The sequence below is a fragment of the Bos javanicus genome, chromosome X, assembly GCF_032452875.1.
Source record: "Bos javanicus breed banteng chromosome X, ARS-OSU_banteng_1.0, whole genome shotgun sequence".
Lineage (NCBI taxonomy): Eukaryota > Metazoa > Chordata > Mammalia > Artiodactyla > Bovidae > Bos > Bos javanicus.
The window spans coordinates 115,333,416-115,353,102 of record NC_083897.1 but is presented as its reverse complement, the minus strand read 5'-3'; the positions used below and the strand labels follow the sequence as shown (position 1 = coordinate 115,353,102).

General features: G+C 38.0%; 1 non-coding gene across 1 annotated transcript; it reads right to left on the bottom strand.

Annotated features, from left to right (window-relative positions):
* Window positions 1-18,973: 18,973 nt before the first annotated feature.
* On the bottom strand, window positions 18,974-19,107 carry LOC133243587 (U8 small nucleolar RNA). Its single transcript, XR_009735138.1, has one exon. It is a non-coding gene; the product is annotated as a U8 small nucleolar RNA (small nucleolar RNA).
* Between the last annotated feature and the right edge of the window lie 580 nt (window positions 19,108-19,687).

Below are 19,687 nucleotides of genomic sequence, written 5' to 3'. Positions count from 1 at the left end.
CTGCTTGACTACCTCTAATTTACCTTGATTCATGCATTCCAGGTTCCTATGCAATATTGCTGTTTACAGCATCAGACTTCCATCACCAGTCACATCCACAACTGGCTGTTGTTTTTGCTTTGGCTCCACCTAGGGCCTTCTCATAAAACAGAACTGTCCAAAACAGTAGCCACTAGGCATGTGGGATTTTCAGCCCTTAAACATAACTAGTCCAAATTTAGATGTCCCATAAGTATAAAATGCACCAATAAATGTAAAATTTAGTATGAAAAAAGATTATAAAACATTTCAATAATGTTTTATTGCTCACATGTTAAAATGATAGTATTCTGGATATATAAGTAAAATATATTGTTTATACTTTAAATAATAAAATATATCATTAAAATTAATAAAATATACTTAAGTAAAATAGAGGAAAACAACAGAATGAGAAAGACTAGAGAGCTTGTCGAGAACATTAGAAATACCAAGGGAACATTTCATGCAAAGATGGGTACAATAAAGGACAGAAATGGTATGGACCTAACAGAAGCAGAAGATATTAAGAAGAGATGGCAAGAGTACACAGAACTATACAAAAAAGATCCTCATGACCCAGCTAACCACAATGGTGTGATCACTCACCTAGAGCCAGACATCCTGGAGTATGAAGTCAAATGGGCCTCAGGAAGTATCACTACAAACAAAGCTAGTGGAGGTGATAGAATTCCAGTTGAGCTATTTCAAATCCTAAAAGATAATGCTGTTAAAGTGCTGAACTCAATATGCCAACAAATTTAGCAGTGGCCACAGGACTGGAAAAGGTCAGTTTTCATTCCAATCCCAAAGGAGGGCGATGCCAAAGAATGTTCAAACTACTGCACAGTTGCACTCATCTCACACGCTAGTAAAGTAATGCTCAAAATTCTCCAAGCCAGGCTTCAACAATATGTGAACCGCAAATGTCCAGATGTTCAAGCTGATTTTAGAAAAGGCAGAGGAACCAGAGATCAAATTGCCAACATCTGCTGGATCATGGAAAAAGCAAGAGAGTTCCAGAAAAACATCTATTTCTGCTTTATTGACTATGCCAAAACCTTTGACTGTATGGATCACAATAAACTGTGGAAAATTCTGAAAGAGATGAGAATACCAGACCACCTGACCGGTCTCTTGAGAAACCTATATGCAGGTCAGGAAGCAACAGTTAGAACTGGATATGGAACAACGGACTGGTTCCAAATTGGGACAGGAGTATGTCAAGGCTGTATATTGTCACCCTGCTTATTTAACTTCTATGCAGAGTACATCATGCGAAATACCAGGCTGGATGAAGCACAAGCTGGAATCAAGATTTCTGGAAGAAATATCAATAACTTCGGATACATAGATGATACCGCCCTTATGGCAGAAGGTGAAGAGAAATTAAAGAGCCCCTTGATGAAAGTGAAAGAGGAAAGTGAAATAGCTGGCTTAAAACTCAACATTCAAAAAAACTAAGATCATGGCATCCAGTCCCATCACTTCATGGCAAATAGATGGGGAAACAATGAAAACAGTGAGAGGCTTTATTTTGGGGGCTCCAAAGCTGCTGCAGCCATGAAATTAAAAGATGGTGACTTCAGCCATGAAATTAAAAGATGCTTGCTCCTTGGAAGAAAAGCTATGACCAACCTAGACAGCATATTAAAAAGCAGAGACATTACTTTGCTGACAAAGGTCCATCTAGTCAAAGCTAATGTTTTTCCAGTAGTCATGTATGGATGTGAGCATTGGACCATAAAGAAAGCTGAGCACTGAAAGATTGATGGTTTGGAACTATGGTGTTGGAGAAGACTCTTGAGAGTTCCTTGGACTGCAAGGAGATCCAGCCAGTCAATCCTAAAGGAAATCAGTCCTGAATATTCATTGGAAGGACTGATGCTGAAGCTGAAACTCCAATACTTTGGCTATCTGATGTGAAGAACTGACTTCTTGGAAAAGACCCTACTGCTGGGAAAGATTGAAGGTGGGAGGAGAAGGAGATGACAGAGGATGATATGGTTGGATGGCATCACCGACTTGATGGACATGAGTTTGACCAAGCTCTGGGAGTTGGTGATGGTCAGGGAGGCCTGGTGTGCTGCAGTTCATGGGGTCTCAAAGAATCAGACATGACTGAGCAACTGAACTGAACTGATTATAGCATTATGGAATCAATAGTGTTAATTTGCAACAATGCATTTTTTCAACCTTTGTGGATCTTAAAAATGTTTTGATGGCTAAAAAGGGGTCCTTACATTGGAGAAGTTTGAGAGTATCTAACCAACTCTTCTTTCTATAGGAGTATATGATCTGATATTGATAGAATATATGGGTGAGGAAAGTTTCTGTCTCTCAATCTAGGTGATTAATGTATTCAATATGATGCCTCAAATGAATGCTTTGGAACTTCTTGTGCCTACAGGTCCCTAGCTCAGTGAGTTTTCTTGGCTCATTAGATAACTTCACAAAGCTTTGCTTCCTCCAGAAAGCAAGAAACTCTATGGAAGGAAATTTTATAAAGCACATTTTCAGCAAGAATTATCTTGCAATTGAAGCATTTATCCTTGTACCTTCTGAGGTATCCAGATCTTTATCCATTCCATATATAATAGCTTGCATCTGCTAACCCCAGTCTCCCATTCCATCTCTGCCTGCAACTCCCTCCCCCTTGGCAGCCACAAGTCTGTTCTCTGTTTCATAGATAGGTTCCTTTGTGTCATATTTTAGATTCCACATGTAAATTATATATAGTTGTCTTTCTCTTAGTGAGTTCACCAAGCATGATAATCTCCAGTTGCATCCATGTTGCTGCAAATGGCATTATTTCACTCTTTTTTATGACTGAGTAGTATTCCACTGTATATATGTGCCACAGCTTTTTACAATTACCGTCTGTGTTGGATCTTCGTTTCTGCTCAGGCATTCTCTAGTTGCAGTGAGCAGGGGTTACTCTCTAGTTGCAGTGCACAGGCTTCTCATTGTGGTGGCTTTTGTTGCAGAGCACAGGCTCTTGAGCACATGGGCTTCAGTAGTTGTAGAGCATGGGCTCATTAGTTGTGCCACATCTTTATCCATTCATCTGTCGATGAACATTTAGGCTGTTTCCACGTCTTGTCTATTGTGAAGAGTGCTGCTATGAACATAATGGTCCATGTGTCTCTTTGAATTTAGTTTTGTCTGGTTATGTGCCCAGGAGTGGGATTGCTGGATCATATAGCAACTCTGCTTTTAGTTTTTTGCCAAACCTCCATGTTTTCTGTAGTTACACCAAAGTACATTGCCACCAACAGTGTAGGAGGGTTCCCTTTTCTCCACACCCTCTCCAGGATTTATTTGTAGACTTTTTAATGATGGTCATTTTGACTGGTATGAAGTGATATCTCACTGTAGTTTTGATTTGTATTTCTCCAATGTTTAGCAATGTTGAGCATCTTTTTATGTGCCTGTTAGCCACCTGTATGTCTTCTTTGGAGAAGTGTCAATTTAGGTCTTCTGTCCATTTTTTCAGTTGGGTTGTTTATTTTTTTGTTTTTGTTGAGTTGTATGAGTTGTTTGTATATCTTGGAAATTAAGCCCTTGTTGTTCATATCATTTGCAAATATTTTCTCCCGTTCTGTAGGTTGTCTTTTCGTTTTGTTTACTGTTTCCTTTGCGGTACAGAAGCTTGTAAATTTGACTAAGTCCCATTTGTTTATTTTTGCTTTTATTTCTATTGCCATGGGAGACTGACCTAAGAAAACATTGGTATGATTTATGTCAGACAGTGTTTTGCTCAGCACATACTTTTGTTCTTGTGTGTTTTGTAGACGTTCACCATTGTCTTTTGGCCTTGATTGATACTATGGAGAAATCTGAGGCCAGCCTGAGTGACTTGATTTGTTTTGCCTGATTGTCCAATGGATTCTTTTATATATTTATTTTTTATAACTGATGTACTAAAAAAGAATTTTCATAATGTACTTACAAATTTTGATTTGAAGTGTAGGTGTAAATATGTTAGTAAAGGTATTCAATTTGGATCCTTCATTTATTTTTAAGGTCTGGTAAATTTACCAGTACGTGTTTTAATGCAAACCATTCTAAGTCAGTTTTTTTCCTAGCCAACAATATAAAGATTATCTTTTATTTAAAGAAAGTTTTTTAATATTTAAAAATCTGTTTTTCTTCTCCTGGGACTGCAGTGTATTTTGGCTATCTTCTATAACTATTATTTTCTCTCTAATCTCTTTTAATTTCTCTATTTCTACTTCATTAGGATGACTATTTTCATTTCTGTCTTCTATTTATCTCCCACTCTTTACTCTAATATCTGTAATTATACCTGTGATCTGTTTTCCTCCTGATTCTATCTTTATTTCTGTGATTCAGCCATTTTTCTTCTCATACTCTCCCATGTTCTGACAACTCACTTGATATTCTGCCTCATGTCATCTTTTCCCTGAGTTCCACCATTCCTTCTTTGCAACTATTCTTCCAAGTGGCAATTGCTTTCTTTCTTTTTTCCTTCTTTTTTTTGATTTCTTCATAAAATGTTTGGTCACCATCATAGGTTGAGTTCCCTCAGAAATAGATTCTAAGATAAGGATATGAGGTGTTGAGGTCCTTTAGTGGACCGGAACCTGGTGGTCCAGAGTTGACCAATGACAAAGTACGGGAGAGAGAAAGAGGCTGATATGTGTTGGTTTACACAGAAAGCCAATAAAGCCCCTGGCATAGGGCTTGCTCTGTTCATGGAGGCCTCAGGCGCCCTCTCGATAGGGTGAAGGTGCAGAGCGCCTTCTCAAGAGTGTCTTAGAAGCCCGGGCAGGAAAGTGAACTCAGCCTCTGTGCTCCAAAGAAATAGCCTGAGAGAGAGAGAGAGAAAGAAAGACCCGGAGACCAAAGCTCTGATGGAGCAAAGGTGTTTTAATCAACATGGTGTGGGCATATATACTGTAGTTATTCTCAGCAAAGATAAAGATTAAAATTCCAGGCTTACAAAACATAGGTGATCCATATTAAAGAGAGAGAGAGAGAGTTGTTTCTTTTATTGTATGGTTCACAAGAAGGAAGAGGGTACTTATCATCATATTGAAAAACTAACGAAGGAAATGCCTGGATCCCTCAGCCCTGGGAAAGGCTTGCCTCTCCTCTTAATTCCTGAATATTCAGGAATTAATAAGGAACAGAGGACTCCTGACAGATCCAAAACAGCACACAGGAAGCTTCCTGTTAAATGCTTCCTGACAATGAGGCAAGTTGTTTATTTGGGAGGGGATCCTATGAAATACTGGTGTGAGACTAGTAAACTGAGACAAGAAAAGGACAGGAGGACAGCAGCCAATAGTAGGTGCATTCATGGGCAGGTTACTGCTGTGGACAGTAGGTCCCAATCCTGATGGGGTCCTCTAGGAGACTGTATATAACAGGGATTCTCAAGTTTTATTTATTTATTTTTTTCTAATTTTATTTTATTTTTAAACTTTACATAATTGTATTAGTTTTGCCAAATATCAAAATGAATCCGCCACAGGTTTAAAGTCACATAGATCACCATGGGATCTTTTTGAAGAACAGATTCTTGTTCAGCAGGTCTGAGATTCTGGAAGTCTATTAAGATCCCAGGTAATGTTGAATGATAAAGATGTAGAACCCATCTCAGAATTGTCTCTCACATTTCCAAAGTGGTGAGTTTATTATTGATTGAGGGCTGCTTCTGGGGACATAAACCCTTGCCCACCTTGCGTTAGCTGTCATGAAGCCACAGGAGCTTGCAGCAAGTAGCCAACAGCATTTTCAGAAACTGTGAATGCAAAGGGGTTGGAGCAGGCACCAGTTATATCTATTAGTCACAGTTTTCCTTGTCCAAGGCAACATTCTTCTGGTGAGCATTTTCAGGTATTGGTAATATTTACTGCTGTATCATACATTTTTCTTTTTTTTTTTGCTATGGTGTCTGTATGCTTGTTTTTTTCTATTACTCATGGTTAAGTAGGTTATATTCTTCGGGGTCAGCTACTTCTAGTCCATGTTTACAGCAGGGGGTGAGGAGAATGATAGCGAGAGTGACTTCACAGAACAAAGGCTCCTCCTCTGCTACCACAGAGACACATTGCTTCCTGCAGTTATGGCGCATCTGTGGATTATCCATGTAGCCCCAACTCTTCTGCTTCTCTGACCCAGACTGGACTTCTGAGAGCTTCTGCCTCCAGGCCAGAAGACCCAGTTCCTGTACGGTTACACATAATGTATACAGCTTTAGCACATCTGAGTAAGCCCCTTCCTTTCTGATATTTTCTAAGAGCTTCTATTATTACTCCCTCTCACTGTTCTCAAGGGCTTCTGTTCACTCCCTCCTATACACTTGTACTCAGTCTCAGCTTCCTTCCTTATAATATTTACATATATAAATATACTGTGTATGTATACATGTACAAATGCATATAAATATAATATATTTTGGAGTCTGAGGATTACTTGTCCCCTGGTTTCATTCAAAATGGAGTTTGTACAGCATTTTCCTCCCTTTTGCTTTTGTAATAATTCCAGGAGGAGAAGGAGTAAAAGTATTTACACTATTAGGTTTTTAATTCATAATTTAATTTTTTATTGAGCTATTATTGATTTACAATGTTGTGCCAATCTCTGCTGTACAGCAAAGTGACTGACTCAGTAATACACATATAGACATTCTTTTTTATATTCTTTTCAATTATGGTTTAGTACAAGATACTGAATATAGTTCCCTGTGCTATACAGTAGGACCTTGGTGTTTATCCATCCTGTATATAATAGTTTACATTTGCTAACTGCAAACTCCCAGTCCTTCCCTCACTCACTCCCCTCTCCCTTGGCAATCACAAGTCTGTTCTCTATGTCTGTGAGTCTGTTTCTCTTTCATAGATAGGTTAATTTGTGCCATATTTTAGATTCTACATGTAAGTGATATATAGTATCTGTCTTTCTCTTTCTGACTCACTTCACTTGGTATGTTAATCTCTAGGTTCATCCATGTTGCTAAAAATGGCATTATTTCATTCTTTTTTATGACTGAGTAACATTGCATTGTATATTTGCACCAACTCTTCTTTATCCATTCATTTGTTGATGGATATTTAGGTTGCTTCTATATCCTGGCTACTGTAAATAGTGCTGCTATGAACATTGAGGTACATGTATCTTTTTGAATTATAGTTTTGTCTGAGTATATGCCCAGGAGTGGAATTATGGGATCATATGGCAATTCTACTTTTAGTTTTCTGAGGAACCTCCACACTTTTTCTATCATATTATTAGTTTTAGAACACAATCCTCTTATATACCAGGCTGATCACAGTACAGTCAAAGATGAAAACGACACTGCCCCAGCCCTCAACTTGCTGACAATCCTGCATAGTGTGTTAAAACAAGTTGGAAGCTGATGTACTGAACTAAGACAGTTTGGCTCCCTCTCTGTGCTGTCATTGTGGCATTGGGGAACATTAAACTTGTCTAACTTTCGACTTTCCACATATTAAATCAAAATAATTATTTTTGTGTCTAGCATCTGTAAAACATACTGTCAATGCCTAAAACTATTGCAGATTCCTTTATACATATGTTAGAAGATGATTCCTCTGTTTAGGAGAAAATAGGTAATTGATGTTTATAAAAAATAATGGAAATGTTACAGGAAATATACATTTAATCACCAAAATAAATACTAATAAGTATTATTATCTACAAAACTTCATAAGTGTTAACAAAATGTCTATGGCTACACAGCAAACAATTGGCTAAACAAATATTCAGACTCAGTGTCATTCAGTCCCAAAGCCTGTACTTTTTCCAATGTACCATATTGCCTTTTCCAGGAAGACAGTAATTTCTTCCAGAAAATTCTTAATAACCACATACCTACCTTAACAAATTTCTTATACTTTAGGAGTCAATTAAATATTTTTTTGTTAGACAAACTAGCCACCCTATCCAAATCAACCCTCCCAGAACATTCATGATTTGCTGTTATGGCATTCTGTTTATTTCCTTCATAACACTTATTCTGACTTGTAATGTTTTTTACTTCTGTTTTACCTGTTTATTCTGTCTCCTGGACCTGCTCAATATACTATATCAACACTATGCATAGCAGATTCTGTAATACCTGGGAAATATCCAATCCAAATTGATTAAAAGAGTGAGTAAACGGGATAGTGCACAAATTAATCAATCCAGTGCCTGAAGAATACTGAGCCAATCTACCACATATGCTGGGCCACTTTTTCAAAGAAAGAATCTAGTAGAAGTTAATATCAAGTAACAGATAAAGTTATGTAGAGAATTAAGAAGCCACTTTAGAAATGCTCAAGGGTATTGATAGTTTGTAATAATATCTCATGAACCAGAAATGGTGGAAGATACCCTCTCCCCTTCTGTCTTCTTTCCCTCCTCAGATGACCTATCATAGGGATCTAGTTTGGCTGGGGAAGAAAGGGGCCTCTGAAAATATGGTAAAGGTATTCTTCACCAGGGTAGACTGAGGCTTTTGATGGAATTTTTATTATCTCATCAGCTCTGGAGTTCCATATGCCTCTGGAAAGTACAGGAAGATGGTGAGAAGTGATGAGGTCCAGAGGAGTGAGATCCAAAAATGATCTATTCAGGCATTATGCTTGATCTGAATTGAAGGGAATGGCAAAGAGGATCTTCAAGGTTATTTTCTAGATTTACAACGTAGGGAAAAGTGTTGCCTAATTTATTTCTGTGGCATGTTTCTCAGGAGCTTCAGTGACATTTAATTAATGTGTAGGAGACCCCAATAAGAAAGAACAACTGGACTCCATGCTTGTTTAGTACAGACAAGAGGTGATTGGTTTAGAGTAGACGTTTTCAGTAGTTATATATTAGAAAAATTTAAAAGTTAAAAATGTTAGAAGTTTCTTTGAAGAGTTTTGAGAAAGGGCTTAACAATTTTTTAAGTTCTTCTCAGTTTGGTCTTGCCTGAAGACATGAACTGGATGGTTTCTCAACATCCCAATAGTTGTGTGAGTCTGTGATAACATGAAGAAATACTTCTTTTTATACTTCCCAGATTCTCCCATATTTCCATTTTTAAAATGGGTTTATTGAGATATAATTGACATTTTATAAATTGTGCATATTTAAAATGTAAATTTGATAAATTTTAACACACACTCAAGAAAACATCAGCACAGTTAGAAAATGAATATACTCATTATCCTCAAAAATAATTTATTTTTAAATATCTACAAAGCCTGGATATCATAAAAAGGTTACATTTTGACTCAAAGTAATACATTTATAGCAATTATAATATTATGTATGGATGTGAGAGTTGGACTGTAAAGAAAACTGAGTGCCGAAGAATTGATGCTTTTGAACTGTATTGTTGGAGAAGACTCTTGAGAGTCCCTTGGACTGCAAGGAGATCCAACCAGTCCATCCTAAAGGAGATCAGTCCTGGGTGTTCATTGGAAGGACTGATGTTGAAGCTGAAACTCCAATACTTTGGCCACCTGATGCGAAGAGCTGACTCATTTGAAAAGACCCTGATGCTGGGAAAGATTGAGGGCAGGAGAAGGGGACGACAGAGGATGAGATGGTTGAATGGCATCACCAACTCAATAGACATGGGTTTGGGTGGACTCCGGGAGTTGGTGATGGACAGGGAGGCCTGGCATGCTGCGGTTCATGGGGTCACAAAGAGTCAGACACAACTGAGCGACTGAACTGAATAATATCTAATAATATCTAATCTGATAAAAATATGGACCACCAAAGATAAGAGTTTATTGTCATTGGAGATGTTCAATGAGGTTGAATAAGATCTTCTCTTTGTCCCTCTCAATTGTGAGATGCTCTTATTATCTGAAAACCAGTGTTTCTCTTATTTCCATTTTTCAAGGTATATGTTTAATTATTTTAATTATGTCTCATAAATCTTATAATGAAACTTTGAAATTAGAAAAAAGAAAAATAAACCTACATAATCCTAATGTCACAGCATAACCATTATTGGTTTGGGCATAAAAAATCCTCCTAGTTTGTTTTTTTTTTCAAATGTATATTTCATTTTCATAGTTGATGGTACTTTTACTGTCCATACCATTTTATGTAATTTGTTTCATTTGATAATATTTTCTCCATAGTTACTATACATTTGTTCAAATCTCTTTACTTGTTATTTTGAAATAACTATGGATTCTCAGGAAGTTGAAAAAATGTACAGGAAGGTTCTATGTACCCTTCATCCAGTTTCCCCCAATAATAAGAAGTACTGAGGAATGGAATCTAGTCATGTACTCCTGTAAGATTTACAATACTATAAAAACAGAAATGCTTACAAGACCCCAGAGCATCCCTCATCTGAAGCAGTCCATCTGTACTCAGTCTCATCTCTCTGCCCTTGGCAGTCCTTTGTGGAGTAATTAAGGACATTGGAAGTCATGCCTGGAAGTTGTTAAGACCTTTGTGGTACTGTCAGTATGTATGCTGTTTCTTCTGCCTTGCACCCTATTTAAACCTGAGTAAATGGTGGTATTTGAAGGCAGTGGTATATTTTGAATGTGATTGCCAATATGAACCTAAGACATCCTTTAGTGGCTTTATAGGGTTCAGTTCTCCCCATCCCACAAGGACTTGGCCCAATTTTGGCAACAGTGGGCAGGGCAGAGGGCCTCCTTTCAGGAACTGCATTGATGTTCAAGCTCTTTCCTGTTTTCTGACCTTGTCTCCCTTTTCACCAGTCTATGAATCTGTTTCTAGGTTTAGGGTGAAGAAAACTATCCATTACTGATGATACAGTCTTTCAAATACTTTCTGTTTTTTAATCCTTCTTTTATTGAAGTATAGTTGATTTACAATGTTGTGTTAGTTTCAGAAGGTGTACAGTACAGCAATTCAGTTTTATATATATATATATATATATATATATAATTTTTCAGATTCTTTTCCATTATGAAAGGTGAAAGGGTTAGTCACTCAGTCGTGTCCAACTCTTTGCAACCCTTATAGGTTATTACAAAATACTGAGTATAGTTCTCTGTGCTATACAGTAGGTCCTTATTGGTTGTGTGTGTTAGTCATTCAGTCATGTCTGACTCTTTGTGACCCTATGGACTATAGCCCACAAGGCTCCTCGGTCCATGGGATTCTCCAGTCAAGAATAGTGGAGTTGGTTGCCATGCCCTTCTCCAGGGGATCTTCCTGACTCAGGGATCAAACCTAGGTCTCCCGCATTGCAGGAAGATTCTTTACTGTTTGAGCTATCTGGAAAGCCTTGTTGGTTACCTGTTTAATATAGTGTAGTATGTATATTTATCCCAACCTCCTAATTGACCCCTCCCTCCACCCTCACTCCCAATTATTTTCTCTTCAGCTATAACCTTTGCTTTATTTTTCAGTTCAAAAGCCAAGACTCTGACGTCTCTGAGTTTTGAATTCTCAGCTCTTCTATGAGGAAGTAAAGGTCAAATGCCTTAGCTATCTTGGTCTGTCTCTAACTATTATCCTGCTGTACCTGTCAGTTGAGGCAGAGTACTATTTTGTGGGATAAAGATCAACTATGGTACCTTAGATCAACTCTTAGATCAACTAAGAGTTGACAGTTTGAATTACTCTTTGGTTATGCCCATGCTTCTTTCAGATTTTCTCAACTGTCTTTCTCTGATGCCACAAAGATTTCATTTTTCTTGAGTTAGAGTAACATGCCATATTTAAATAGCAGTCTTTCCCTTCATCAGTTTTTTTTTTTTTTTTAATTTCTTTGGCTGTGCCAGTTCTTAGTTGTAGCATGTGAACTCTTAGTTGTGGCATGTGGAATCTAGTTCCCTGACCAGGAATTGAACTGGAGCCCCATGCATTGGGAGCATGGAGTCTTAACCACCGGACCGCCAGGAAAGTACCCACTTTGTTGATTTTAAAAGCAAAATATCATTTGCACCTCCATCACCTTTGCTTCCTGGTGTGACAATCTTCAGAAAACTGAATAGCAGAAAAGATGTAAAAAAGGGAAGAAAAACAATACCTGTGAGACAGCGACAATTTCTGCCTCGCCTTCCTAAATCTCTCCAATGTCTAGAAATGCCAAAGCACAATTCTTCTACCAGCACATCTTTTCTTTAATCTCATTCTTATTTCTTCAGCCTCTCACAGATTCTGCTTATGAGAAAATCCCTCTCTTCCCGCTGCCCTCTGTCTTTTCCTCTCATCTGACTCATCCTCTCTTCATATCCACAATCATCACAGCAGTCTTGAAAGAGGAAAAGCAAAAATTCTCATAAAAGTGATGAATATACCTACCCCACAGGGTTTAGAGAAGATCAGGTGGGCTCATAGATTAGAAATTCCTTTGTGAATAAGTGCTACCTATATGCTAAGTATTGTACTGATCGTAGCCCTAGCAACAGCGAGGCAGCAGGAGTGATATTCCTGGCACCAGATGAAAAACAATCAGGGATATGAACTTGTCAGCCCTGTCTCGATAATTGTTAGAACAGGTGGTCAGACATGTATTTGCATAAAAGACTGAGGCGCTCCTGAGAAATTCCTTATTTTGAGGACAGAAAGCAGCACAGTGAATTTGACACAGGAACAAAGCTGCTGAAGATGATTAATTAATGTTGCCGCACCTGGAGACTGTAAACACCTACTATCAATCATGAAGATCCGAAACTGATACCAAAAGTCTTGGTCACTGAGAGGCAGCAGTGACGCTGAGTACAGCATGGTGGCAGCCATTTGAAACTACTCCTCCATTGGAAGGATTCTTGGGTCATTAGGATAAAAAGTGGCTGTAATAAAAATCTAGATGATTAAAAAAAAAAAAATCTGGAGGAAAACACTGGGCCACCTGCACCAGGCTTTTTCTGTCCCTCTAACAGAAGGCAGCACAAAGCAGAGGGAACAAAATGCCAAGAAGTATTGATACGTTCAGGGCTCCAGGAGTATTTGGGGAGTGATTGGGGGAGCATACAAAGATTGATAAGAGAGGGCCCCTGAATTAACAGGTGTGCAATTCAGCTTGGAAGGTAGTATTAACGTTTAAGAAACACTGAGAGCTAACACAAACCAATAAGGCAAACCTACACCAAGTACCTGTACATGAGCTAGTTAGCACTATTTGGGTACTTTAAAAAACCTTGCAGACCAGCAGAGGTCTGTGGGTCACAGTTTGACTAGCTATAAATATAAGAATAACTGATTCTGTTCTTACACACACACATACACACACACACACACACACACACACACTCCTTTCCTATGAGCTTTCCTGTATTGCTGCACTAAAGCTTCTAAGTTGCTGTTGTTGTTTAGCTGCTCAGTCATGTCTGACTCTTTGCGACCCCATGGACTGTAATCCACCAGGCTCCTCTGTCTATGGAATTCTCCAGGCCAGAATACTAGAGTGGGTTGCCATTCCCTTCTCCAGAGGGTCTTCCTGACCCAAGGATTGAACCCAGGTCTCCTGCATTGCAGGTGGCTTCTTTACTGCTGAGCCACCAGGGAAGCCCCAAACATCTAAGTATTTATATCTTTTTTAAATATTTATTTATTTGGCTGCACCAAGTCTTAGTTGCAACATGTGGGATCTAATTCCTTGACCAGGGATCAAACCTGGGCCCCCTGCATTGGGAGTGCACTGGACCACCAGGGAAGTCCATAAGTATTTGTATCTAAGATACTCTTCATCCTTAGTGAGATAAAGAAAAGGAACTGGCTTCTTCTACTACTACATTTCCCTTGAGTCTTCCTTAATTCCATAAATAACAATAAAAATGTTAAGATTCTTAAAAACAAAAATAAAAAAGCTCGTATCTATAGTATCACATGGTTTTCTGGAATTCTCTTGCTGCAAAAAAAGAAAAACTTCCACAAAGCCTACCAGAAAATTAGCTGAATACGAATATTTGGTTCTTGGAAACCTGAGGCTTATTTTTCTCTGGCTTGGGTTTCAGGAAGACAGTTTCCGCCCCCTCCCCAGACATGTGCAGCCCTGTTGTGGGTCTGTATATGCTCAACAAGTGTGAGGCTATGGTTCCCATTTTTTCCTTGAAGTTTTTAGTCTTCACTTATATCCCACAGTTCCAGCAAGAATTAATGATCGTTATTTATGACTCAGAAGTGGAAGAGTAATGGTAGGAAGGTAGATTCTTCTAGCCAATAATAAATTGTTATTTGACTACAAGTGACACTCATATTTATTAGATACTGGCTATAATAAACAAAAATAACTAAAATTATCACACAGGCATCATATATCATGAAACCATTTTTCAGTAAATGGTTTTGAATTCTTAGAATCATTGAATCTTAGACCTAGAAGAAACTTTAAAAGTTATATAGTACAATGCATAAAGAAACCATACTCCAATAAAAATAAATTTTTAAAAAGTCATATAGCACAATGCAAATTTTCCAAAATTAACATTATAGACAGTGCATTCTCATTAAAGATAATTTAGAAAATATAGAAAGACAATATCATGTCTAGACCCATTGCCTACAATCATTTTGAATATTATGTGTCCTTTGTTTCAGCCTACTTTCTATGCAAAGGTGACTTATTTTATAAAAATATAAATTATGCTGGATATATAATATGTTGTGATTTTTGCACTGAAAATTGTATTGTAAATATTTTCTACACTAATAAATAACCTTCCCAAATAGCATTTTACACAGTTTTGGAAAATAATTTACCAAATGCTGTATCATAAGTTACTTAAACATTCTTCTTATAATTAATAATTAATTGATACATTAACTTTCAGGAATGTAAATTACACAGAAATTAATTTATTAGAATATTATCTTGCTTATATATGGCCACCTTATCCTAACTTCTTAACTTTGTATAATTGATATACTCTTGTTTATCCCACAAATAGAATTAAAATTTTTAGTCCAGCCTGGTAAATGGCATTAAGTCTAATAATTTAAACTGGGTTTCATTTGGAAGAGCCCAGATTTCAGATATTCTTTGCATCTACTGTTATTTTTAAAAGGTCTGTAGGGCATACTGTACCTCATGGCACTGGGGGGCAGTGGGGAGAAGGAATCCATATGCTGGTATTGATCTGATCCCATCTCTGTGTGTTCTGCTGGCATCCGCTGCTAAAATTTTGGCTGATGCAATTTTTGACCTGTTTTTGCAACAACTTGGCCCAATCTTTGTTCCCAGTGGCACCTGAGAATTCTCTGGAGTCTTAATATGTCAGTTAGCTTTAGCTGCCTAATAATCCACTCTAAAATTCAGTAGTTTAAAGCAACTGTTTTTCCCTAACCAGGAAATCTTGACAAGCCACCTCTACATACCTACACACAGCGAGGAAACGCCACAATAAAGAGAACTCCACAAACTGCCAGAATACAGAAAGGACTCCCAAACTCAGCAATTTAAACAAGATGAAGAGACAGAGGAATACCCAGCAGATAAAGGAACAGGATAAATGCCCACCAAACCAAACAAAAGAGGAAGAGATAGGGAATCTACCTGATAAAGAATTCCAAATAATGATAGTGAAATTGATCCAAAATCTTGAAATTAAAATGGAATCACAGATAAATAGCCTGGAGACAAGGATTGAGAAGATGCAAGAAAGGTTTAACAAGGACCTAGAAGAAATAAAAAAGAGTCAATATATAATGAATAATGCAATAAATGAAATTAAAAACACTCTGGAGGCAACAAATAGTAGAATAACAGAGGCAGAAGATAGGATTAGTGAATTAGAAGATAGAATGGTAGAAATAAATGAATCAGAGAGGATAAAAGAAAAACGAATTAAAAGAAATGAGGACAATCTCAGAGACCTCCAGGACAATATTAAACGCTACAACATTCGAATCATAGGGGTTCCAGAAGAAGAAGACAAAAAGAAAGACCATGAGAAAATACTTGAGGAGATAATAGTTGAAAACTTCCCTAAAATGGGGAAGGAAATAATCACCCAAGTCCAAGAAACCCAGAGAGTCCCAAACAGGATAAACCCAAGGAGAAACACCCCAAGACACATATTAATCAAATTAACAAAGATCAAACACAAAGAACAAATATTAAAAGCAGCAAGGGAAAAACAACAAATAACACACAAGGGAATTCCCATAAGGATAACAGCTGATCTTTCAATAGAAACTCTTCAAGCCAGGAGGGAATGGCAAGACATACTTAAAATGATGAAAGAAAATAATCTACAGCCCAGATTATTGTACCCAGCAAGGATCTCATTCAAGTATGAAGGAGAAATCAAAAGCTTTTCAGACAAGCAAAAGCTGAGAGAATTCTGCACCACCAAACCAGCTCTCCAACAAATACTAAAGGATATTCTCTAGACAGGAAACACAAAAATGGTGTATAAACTCGAACCCAAAACAATAAAGTAAATGGCAACGCGATCATACTTATTAATAATTACCTTAAACGTAAATGGGTTGAATGCCCCAACCAAAAGACAAAGACTGGCTGAATGGATACAAAAACAAGACCCCTACATATGTTGTCTACAAGAGACCCACCTCAAAACAGGGGTCACATACAGACTGAAAGTGAAGGGCTGGAAAAAGATTTTCCATGCAAATTGGGACCAAAAGAAAGCAGGAGTCACAATACTCGTATCAGATAAATTAGACTTTAAAACAAAGGCTGTGAAAAGAGACAAAGAAGGTCACTACATAATGATTAAAGGATCAATCCAAGAAGAAGATATAACAATTATAAATATATATCCACCCAACATGGGAGCACCGCAGTATGTAAGACAAATCCTAACAAGTATGAAAGGAGAAATTAACAATAACACAATAATAGTGGGCGACTTTAATACCCCACTCACACTTATGGATAGATCAACTAAACAGAAAATTAACAAGGAAAAAAAAAAACATGTATCTATAAAGTTCACTAAAGCAAAGCACAGTAAAATGAGGTATGGCAATAAAAGGCGTTAAATTTATCAAATAAAAAAATAAAAAAAAAAAAAAAGTATTTATTATGGATAATACTGAATATAATCAAATGTAAATAGAAGCATGAGAAGAAACCCAAGGAAACCCATGCATCCTTCATTCAGATTCCTTCTCCACTAATCATTAATGACACGACTTTGAACAAATTAACCAAACCCAATGAATTATCTTCATCTGTTGTATGGCAGTAAAATGCTCTCATGTTTTGCTTAATTTGAGACTTAGACAAAAATGAAAATGTTACACTAAAAACAACTGGCACACAACCTGGTGCTTAATAAAAGTTGATGGCAGTGCTATTATTGTTCTTATCCAAATAATTAATATAACAATGCTGTAGTTCTTATAATGTGGTTCCCCAGAATGAGAGAATAATGGCAGAGGTTGGGTTGTATTATACATGCTAACCCTTTGCTCCTGTAACTGCATTTATCAGATCTGCAATTAATTTTCTGTGTGACTTTGGAAAAATTCCTTTCATTTTCCACTCTTCTATTTCCTGTTTGTAAAACAAGAATAAAAAAAAAAAGAAAAGAAAAAAAAATACAATAGGCAGCTAACATAAGCCAAATCATAGCTTTCAATTTCTAGTCTGAAAATTCTCTTAGATTCAAAAGTTCACTAGGTAATTTTTAGACCTTATTTTCTTTTCTGTCAGTACATAACTCAGTTCCTATTTTATCAAACCTCTAAAAAAAAAAAAAAAAAGCAACTGTTTTACTCATGATTTTTCTGGGCATGTTTTTGTCTGGGCCAGGTTCATGGGGGCAAGCTGGGCTTGTTCATACATTTATGATCAGTTGGCAGGTCAGCCAGGTGATGGGTGGCCTCATAGGTCCCCATCCACACATTTGGCGGTAGGCAGGGGCGACGGACCTGGAAAATCCCATGGACGGAGGAGCCTGGTGAGCTGCAGTCCACGGGGTCGCTAAGAGTCGGGCACGACTGGGCGACTTCACTTTCACTTTTCGTTTTCATGCATTGGAGAAGGAAATGGCAACCCACTCCAGTGTTCTTGCCTGGAGAATCCCAGGGACAGAGGAGCCTGGTGGGCTGCCGTCTTGGGGTAGCACAGAGTCAGACACAACTGAAGCGACTTAGCAACAGCAGCAGCAGCAGCAGGGGCAATGGATGTTACTATCACTAGCCCATATACTCCTTGTTATCTAGCAGGCTAGCCTGGACTTTTTTTTATATGGTAACCAAGTTCGCAAAGCAAAAAGAGGGCAAACTCCAGTCCACTATTCAAGCCTATGTTTCCATAATGTTTGCTAATGTCCCTTTGGCTAAAGCAATAGAAAGAGTACATACACTCCCAAAGGGCATGGATAGAGGGAAAGGAATATTTTGTGGCCCTTTTCATAACCTACAACATCCTATGCTTGTCATTCACCAAGTTACAGACAACTGTGCCATAGCAACCCACTCTGGCTATCCTACCCATTTAGACTGTAGGCAACCCACTGGGGACATGCAGAAATGTTCTGAGGTCAAGAACCAAGTGTAGCTTTGGAGTAATAGCTGTAGTTATCTTTCTAACCATTCACCGTCCCTTGTTTCTGTAGCACATGGTTAAATGACTCCATCTCACAACCTCTCTTAAATACCTCCTTTGTCTGCCAGGATTTTTAGTTGAAAACAACACGATCCACAAGTGCTATAATCTCAGGATCAAAGTCTCAAGAGTTCATACAGCCTGGGAAAATGCACAGTCTTATCACAGACCCACTACTCCAGTCTTTGGCACTGGATGCCGGAAATGCCGCCACAGCTGAAGATCGAATTCTTTAATCTCTGTACTTCCTGGATGATCACCTCTTCCCACAGGCAACCATTAATTTATGTTGCTGTCTCCAAGTTGAACCCTGAGGTTAAGGACCTGGATCACATGCAGAACTCTAGAGGCAAGGAAATCTCGGAAATGTAGTTTTCAGATTTCTGACTTTGTATGGAAAAGGAAGCTAGAGGGTGGTTGTAATGGGTGCTAGGTGATCTAATTTCCAGTATTTTTTTTCCAAGAAGAATCAAACAGGAGCAAACAATGTTGCAAGTCCTGATTATGCAGAGCTCCTAATCATGAGTCATCCGAACTCAAGTCATCATGTTCTATTCTGCCCTCCAAAGGGAAGAACGGGTAAGAATTATGCTTCCTGATGATTAACCTCCAGTATTCACTGTAGCTTCTTATTCTAAAGTCCAAGGTTAGATAAGGGAGAACAGGATGGATAACTGACCATCTGCTCCCCATATCCATCTCACCTACTCTTCCTACCATCTCATGAGCATGAAGTAAATGGATTCTACTTTCTCTCTGGTGAGAATTTGATCTACACAGACAGGGACTGATCTTTAATGGTGAATGGGACATTTCGGGGTTCAGTTCCATAGAAGCATATCCTGAGGGAAAGATCTGTATGCTAGTGATGTATAAAGGAAGTGCTCTTGGAATAAACTTGTAAAAAGGAAAATGAGTAGGAACAGAATAGCAGGATAAGGAAATAGGAAAAGCATGACAGGTTTTCATTTTCAGGGAAAACCCTTAGGAGGACAGCTGCAGCCTGATCCTTCAAGGCAGCTCTGAGGCATAGTACCTGAGAGTTCATCCCAGGTAAACATGAGAGGGCTGGGCTTTCATACTAGTGCCTTCTTCAGCTGTTGTTGGCTAAGGGTCATGTCTTTGTTTCGTCTGCTATACCAAAACTGTCATAGTCTGGGTAGATAAAACAGCAAACACTTA